The sequence below is a fragment of the Pseudopodoces humilis genome, chromosome 11 (genome assembly GCF_049639895.1).
Source record: "Pseudopodoces humilis isolate 2021_Gansu_Grassland_sample_001 chromosome 11, ASM4963989v1, whole genome shotgun sequence".
Classification (NCBI taxonomy): Eukaryota; Metazoa; Chordata; class Aves; order Passeriformes; family Paridae; genus Pseudopodoces; species Pseudopodoces humilis.
The window spans coordinates 21,277,180-21,284,792 of record NC_142210.1 but is presented as its reverse complement, the minus strand read 5'-3'; the positions used below and the strand labels follow the sequence as shown (position 1 = coordinate 21,284,792).

Below are 7,613 nucleotides of genomic sequence, written 5' to 3'. Positions count from 1 at the left end.
GCCCCAAGTACTGAAATCCCAAGAGGTATGAAGCTGTTTAGATGGCTAAACACAAGGAGGGAAAGTATTTCCATATTCTATTATTTTACTTTAGTGAGAGATAAATTGTTTTATGTCTTTGATATATTTCTGCACTAGATAATGTGTGATTAGTTATTTGCGACAGCAACCTCAGATGTCCATCTTACCTTACTGTCCAAACTTTGCAGCCTTTGGAAAAATGGCAAATATCTACATTCTTTTTAGCATATGAAACAATTTCTAACTTATCCGTTGTACAATTGACAATCATGTTGCCAGTTTCACTTGTCTGATTAAACAGAGTTAATAACTTGGTTTTCTAACGGCATCCTACCTCCTCTCTGTGTGAAATATTCTACTCAATCCACATGAGACCTCCACCCTGGCAGAGGAATCTCTGACACCGTTCAGGGGATCCAGGCCACGAGATGTCGCTGCAAAGCCACTCGGTCACCTGCAGTCCCTCCGAAGGGAAAAGCAGAACACCTGAAGTACCGGGGGCATGTTAAGGGCGATGATACGAAGAAACTTTACTTGTTTTTCTAAAGTAACAGCAGAAAAGCTTGACTTCAAGTTCCACATGCCAGGGAGGAAGGACTGAAAAGTCGTTCTGGAGAGTGTGATTGTTTTTGTAAATGGGTCAGTCACGAACAATTCCAAAAGCTGAGAAAGTTGGGATGCAAATTTGCAAATTTTGCTATTACTTCTGCAATTAAAAAAAAGCCCCACCAAACATACCATTCTTTACTCATACTGGGCTCTTCTTTCCAAAATGACAAAAGGAATTATTTCATAGCTTCCTGTACTGGGGGAGATGTGCTGCAGCAGCCAAAATGCAATAAGCCCTGAATGGTAAACAGCTGTGTAGTGAAATAGGAAGGAAAAGGATTTACCTAAACAGACATAATAAGTTCTATTTCTAATGGAGGAAATACCACTGGTAATGAATGTTTCCTACAAATGCTACAGAGAAAATTAAATAAAATGTAAAAATCATTTTAAAATACACAGAATCAGTAGACAGACCAATATTTCCAGAGACTGATACGTTTTCAGGAATTGTGTTTATATGTAAACATCAAGGCCTTACTGGTTCTCAAGTTCTTTTTGGACATTTACTGTTTATTCCAGCTGCAAGGAGGTTCAGGTAGCAATCACAAGTACCTATGAAAGCTGGCAGAACTCTGCTTCCCAATAACTTTCTGGTGCCTGTGCCACCACTGCATTCATTTTTTCTGCAATGTGACTAAAATCACAATGGGATACAGATGATGTGTTTTAATACATGTTGCATCATTGGAAATGTTTCATTTAACATCTATTACTGTATTAGTCCATAGCAGTGGTGCAGTTAATGAAGAAGGGAATGTTTTTTATGAGGTGTTGTAGAAGTTCCTGATTTTGTCTGTATCTACAGTAAATGTGTGGGCTCCTAGGGATAGAGACTTCCATTTTTAATTTTTTTTTTTCAATAGGGCCAGTATTAAAGATTAATAAAAAGGTACAAAAAACACATGGCAAAATGGTTCTGTATCATAAGTAACAGATTAGGAAAGTATTAAAGAGGAAGAAATTGCTTGTCCTTCCTACAACAACCTGGGTTTCTGGCCTCATGTAAGCTGCAGATGATGATGATGATGATGATGATGTGGATTACAAACTCACATGGACCTCTCTGATCAAACCATGGGTGACTCTCTGATCAATTTTCTATGTGAAGAATCTCTAAAAAATGCTATAAACATACAGAAGTCATGCAGAATTCCGACTAGGTCCAAGTCAGGAAGTCACTTTAATCCAGGACACAAATAAAAGAACAGGCACATAAGTTCACAAGATGATGGTATTTCAAACTGACCCATACCCACACCACCAGCTACTTTATAAAAGTTTATGTTCTAAGATCTTATACAATTGTGAATCCGCCACAGAACAGAATGTTAAATTAGCCTTTGAGTGTAAAAACAGGAAAAAAAAAACTGCTTTGGTTTTTAAAATCACCTCTAGTATTTAAACTCTCTAGAAATTTCTCATATGTTCAACTTTCCAATTACCCTTGTACAATGCTGATTGGTTGCGCAGTGTTTTGAGTCACCTTCAACATCAGAAACTTTATAGAAAATCATCCAAAAGTAGATATAACTCTTGTTTTGGTACCTTGCCATGGTAATGTTCTACCTAAGTCCTTTATTATTCACTGGAAAATAACAAGTCTACTTTATGAGGCTGAGTGTTCATAGAATTACAGAATGGTTTGAGTTGAAAGGGACCTTAAAGATCATCCAGTTCCAAACCCCTGTGTTCATCAGGGTCCAGCTACCTCTCATGGTTGGTTTTGATTAGCTCTTCATGCTATAATAAATAGCTGTAGCTTTATTGCTATGGCAATTTCAGTATAATAATACATGCTATATTGAGAGAAAAGCTCACCTCTCCTTTCTCATTTGTTTAGGCTTTGGGGGGTTATTGCAGTTCCCAGGCTGTTTTCTTTCTTTGTGAAGGCTTTGCTCCTCCTATCACCTGTACTGAGGCCACAAGAACTACTCTGTTGATTTGACCCTTATGCTGTCCTTTCCTTTGTCCCATTCCCAAGTATACCCAAGTCTGTTTTTTTCCAGACAGATATTAGTTCTGCCACTATCCCCACACTCTTCTTGAACCACCAATTTCCCTGTGGGTAAGGATGCAAATCTTTAATTCAGCCCAGAGTAAAGAAGAACCTGTTGTCTGTGTTATATGGAGAATGATGCAGTATTTTCCCCTATAGCACAGCAAAGACATGAATAGACATTTTGATTTATCAAAATTTAAAACTACATATAGCATCTGTGTGTGCGAATTACTGACATAAAGATCAACTAACCAAAATGGCAAAACAGAAAAAGGACCGCTGACCAGGGAAAAAAAGAAAGCACAAAACTGACCTGGTTCTTTGCTGCAGCCTTGGCTCATCAGCCAGTCTTTGCTGATTATCTTTCAGTTCCAAGATTCCAACAGTTTTGCTAGAGGAGCACTGTGCAGCTGGGATCTGTGGGACTCCAGCAGTCCCTGAACACTCTGCACTGGAAGATGGTCTGTAAAGCACTCTCTGGCTTCTAGTTCAACCTGTTAAATGGAGGGATGTAAACTCAAGACTTGCATCCTTACATAAAAAAATATTTTTAACTCAAACACTTGTAGTCATAACAACAAATTTATGTTATAAAACAATAAAAGGTTTTATTAGATTTTTTTAATGCTATACCTTAAATATTACAATTCTTAGTGTCCCCTCCTGCCACTGGCAAAAGCAGAGATATAAGCAAGCCTTTTTATACAGACTTTTCCCCAAAACCTCAGTTGGTTCTTCCAGAAAATGTATTGATGTATTTTTCATTTATGTGTCCATGTACATCCTCACTGACTCCAGCATGGTCTGATTGATACTGGTCTTTAGAAAGAGTTGATGTGCCACCCCATATCAGGAAAGATGTATCCAGTTGCTGCTTAAATGAAATTATATTCTTACAAGGAACAAAGCTGGTATTAGAAATAGGTGCAAATAATTAAAAAGAAGCAAAGAAATTAGTTTTTAATTAAATTAGGATTTTTGTCAGCTACATGTCTCTAATAATTCTAGGTTGCATAAAAATGAAAAGAGTGGAAGTATTTAAGAACTTTCTTAGTGAAATATAATTATGGAGATTTGTCTAATAAACCTTTGTTGTTCTGCTAAATTAAAAGCTAAGTGGCTAACTAAATATTTATAAGCTTTTGAGATGGAAGTGACTCAGGATATGTCTACATTGGAATATGTTTCTGAGTTATGACTCATGTATTTGTAGGTGGATTTTATCTGAACCTTTCTTGACAATATGTGATGCTGTGCAGTACAAGGCCCATATTCTTTATATTCTGAGCCCATTCAGTGTTGAAGCTGACTGGATGAAAAGGGAGGTCACTCCAGAGCCCACAGTGTGCTACCATCTGTAGATAATTGAGGAAATAGCTCCTAACATATTGCTGGGGAATTTTCTTCCTCCCTCCCTCCCTCCCTCCCTCCCTCCCTCCCTCCCTCCCTCCCTCCCTTCCTTCCTTCCTTCCTTCCTTCCTTCCTTCCTTCCTTCCTTCCTTCCTTCCTTCCTTCCTTCCTTCCTTCCTTCCTTCCTTCCTTCCTTCCTTCCTTCCTTCCTTCCTTCCTTCCTTCCTTCCTTCCTTCCTTCCTTCCTTCCTTCCTTCCTTCCTTCCTTCCTTCCTTCCTGCCTTCCTGCCTTCCTTCCTGCCTGCCTTCCTTCCTTTCTTCCTTCCTTCCTTCCTTCCTGCCTTCCTGCTTTCCTGCCTTCCTGCCTGCCTGCCTTCCTTCCTGCCTTCCTTCCTGCCTTCCTTCCTTCCTTCCTGGCATCCTACCTTCCTGCCATCCTTCCTGCCTTCCTTCCTGCCTGCCTGCCTTCCTGCCTGCCTTCCTGCCTGCCTTCCTTATTGCCTGCCTTCCTGCCTGCCTTCCTGCCTGCCTTCCTGCCTGCCTGCCTTCCTGCCTGCCTTCCTTCCTGCCTGCCTGCCTTCCTGCCTGCCTTCCTGCCTGCCTGCCTTCCTGCCTGCCTTCCTGCCTGCCTGCCTGCCTGCCTTCCTGCCTGCCTTCCTTCAGAACGGACATTGGCTCTGACTTTGAGTGTCTCTCCAGTCTGTTTTTCAGAAGGCCCTGTGACTCCCCAGGTAATTAGTGTCGTGTTTGCCAGTAATTCCATTGCCAGCATGTGGCCTTTCTTTCTGGTGTAGCTGTGGTAACTCCACATCATTTTCTGGATCCAGGATGATTGAACCCAAAGCAATCAGACATATGGCACAAAGGCCATAATAAGAGAATAAGTGAATGTAAGAGTATAAGAAAATATGTGCCACAAAGAGTAAATCACCTAACTCAGTGTCCTGCCCAGGGGCCAAGAGAAGATACCTAAATCAGAGCACAGGAACAAAGCAATAATAAATTCTGGATAATTCCTTTATTTCCAGGGTCCTACCTCACAGACAGACTGAGGTGATGTCTATATGTAATGATAGTTCATGATATAGCTCATTCTTTGATCCATCAATGTATCCAGCTGGTTTTTGAGCCAAGCTTCCAGCATCTATACTGCTGTATTAGATCACACAGCTGGAGTAAAGAAGGAAAAGAAGTTAATGAAATGTTGTTGGTTTGGCTTCAGTTGAAAGAGGAAACCACTCCACTTGTATGCAACATCCTTCTCAACAGTAATTCTGAATCTACAATAATCACAATGACACCACCTGACCCTTTATGGACTATGTCTTCTGTGCATGGTTCTGCAAAGCTTCTTTTTGCCTGCTCCACAGCTGACAGACATTAACCTTACACACAAGCTGTTTGAACCTTCACTTCCACTCCATGGCTTTCTTGGAATTCAGTCACTTGCTTCTCTCCTGCTCTGCAGTTCTGATGACTGAGAATAAACTTGTTCCATGTGCAACACAGTCATGATTTGCTCTCCAGAGTGGTCAGAATTCACCATCCAGCATCTTACACATTCCTTTGCTCATTTTCCATCCCTTAGTACTTTCTTAGAGACATGCTTGAAGTGATGGGTTTGCTTCCTGTGCTGCTCCATGCCCAGCTGTCCTGGGAAGAGATCCTGAAATTAAGTGTTTCACAAAGACGAATTTAAATTTCTGTAGGAAAAATACCCAAAAAAACAAAAGACATTAAACAGATATCCAAGGTACTTTGCTGGCAGCAAATAGCTTGAGGTACTGCAGATAATATACCATGCCACAAAAAATCCTGCAAAATGAAAAGCTGAGCATTAAATGTGGGTTTGTGAATCAGCAATAGATTCAAAGAGACAGAGGGCATAGAGGACCTAAGACCTCAAAAGAGCTTGAAAGTAGAAGTATGAAGGATGATGACCCATCAGGAGGTGACTGCACCCTTCAGGAGGAGGCCAGAGCACATCTCCTATGGAGTAGGGAGAGTTTCACAGCTCAAGCTCAACTTGTGCCTGTGCAGGGACAGAGGAGTCAGAGCTGCACCGTGCCAAAGCCCCTTACTGCAGCCATCATGTATTATTAGCAATCTGTAAGCTACAGATGGCTGAAACTTCTGCAAGAAAGCCTCCATGTCAGATGTGCTTTTATGTTACTGTAAGTCAAGCACATGAAATAACTGCTAAAATTACTGCCAACTTAAAGCATATATTTTTTAATAAATGCAGTCTGCCTGCTTTTTACGAGGCATTGTTTTATTGTAACCATAAAAACTTCAATTCCCTCTACCTAGAAGTTCATCTTTTGAATTACACTTTTCTAGTTCACTCACTCTGCAGTCAGTCAGCTTAATTTGTAACTTGTATAGATTTTCTGCCCAGCAACAGCAAAAGGAAAACATTCAACAGAAAAAGATGTCGTATCAGAAAGAGCACAAAACCCAGAGCTGAAACTCAGGGCAAAATACACTGCTGGAAGCATTTTTAGGTTCATAATTGCCCAGTTTTCAATCTGAGAATTCCAAATCATAGGAATAGAAAGGGGCAACTAGATTTGAGGGAAGTGGACAAGACAATGCAGCACTGCACACTTTTCCGTGCCAAAGTGCCAGGGTGTGGATTGGAAACACAGAGCCATAATAAATTATTATACGCTTTGCTAACTCCGGTGACCTCATAGCACAAGTATGTGGGACAACCTCTGGCAAAAGTCCCTTCTGCTTTATATACGTTGCTTTCTGAATCTAATTCTGTAAGTATATGAGGTCTGAGCAATGAGTCTGTTTAAATAAGTACCAGTTAACAAAGATGCTGTATTGAGTATCTTTAAGGCCTTGCATCCTATTTCGGTGTTTTAAAACTTGAACACAGACTTTTACAGCCAGAGCTGGAGCAAGGTCAAGGGCTGGTCAAAGGCTGAGGGGGGAGAGGGACTGAGGGGCTCTTTTCAGGGGTGCCCTGTGACAGGACAAGGAGCAATGGCCATAAAGTAAAACACAAGAAGTTTCACCCCAACATGAGGATTAATTCCTTCACATTGAGGGTGGCAGAGCACTCGAACAGGCTGTCCAGGTAGTTTGTGGAGTCTGCCTCCGTAGAAACATTCCAAACTCACCTGGACATGTTCCTGTGTCATCTGCTCTGGGTGACTGTGCCTTGGCAGGGGAGTTGGACTGGATGATCTCCAGGGGTCCCTTCCGGCTCTAACAATGCTGTGATTCTGTGAAGGGAGGGCAGTGAGGAGCGGTCGGTGAGGGGCTGAGGGGCTGAGGGGCTGAGGGGCTGAGGGGCTGAGGGGCTGAGGGGCTGAGGAACCGAGGCGAGGTGGGGCGGGCTGAGGGGCTGAGGGAGTTAGTGGGGGGCTGAGGGGGGATGAAGAGAATGAGGGACCAAGGCGGGTTGAGGGGGACTGAGGGACCGAATCAGGGCGCTGCGGGGCGGTGACAGACCAAGGCGCTGAGGCGGATAAGGCGCTGAGGGACCGGGGTGGGATAAGGCGTTGAGAGGCGACAGTGGGGAACCGAGACTGCCCGGCGAGGGACTGCGTCGGGTCGCTGAGGTACTGAGGAACGGCGAGGGGACAGCCAGGGACCGCGGCGGCCGCTGAGGGGCGGG

At 42.6% G+C, this 7,613-nt stretch overlaps 1 long non-coding RNA gene across 1 annotated transcript; it reads right to left on the bottom strand.

Moving 5' to 3' along the window:
• Positions 1 to 4,981: 4,981 nt before the first annotated feature.
• On the bottom strand, positions 4,982 to 7,591 carry LOC106628287 (uncharacterized). The gene is made up of 3 exons (XR_001331598.2): positions 7,448 to 7,591; positions 7,114 to 7,218; positions 4,982 to 5,648 (listed from the first exon to the last, which is right to left on the bottom strand). It is a non-coding gene; the product is annotated as an uncharacterized LOC106628287 (long non-coding RNA).
• Positions 7,592 to 7,613: the final 22 nt, after the last annotated feature.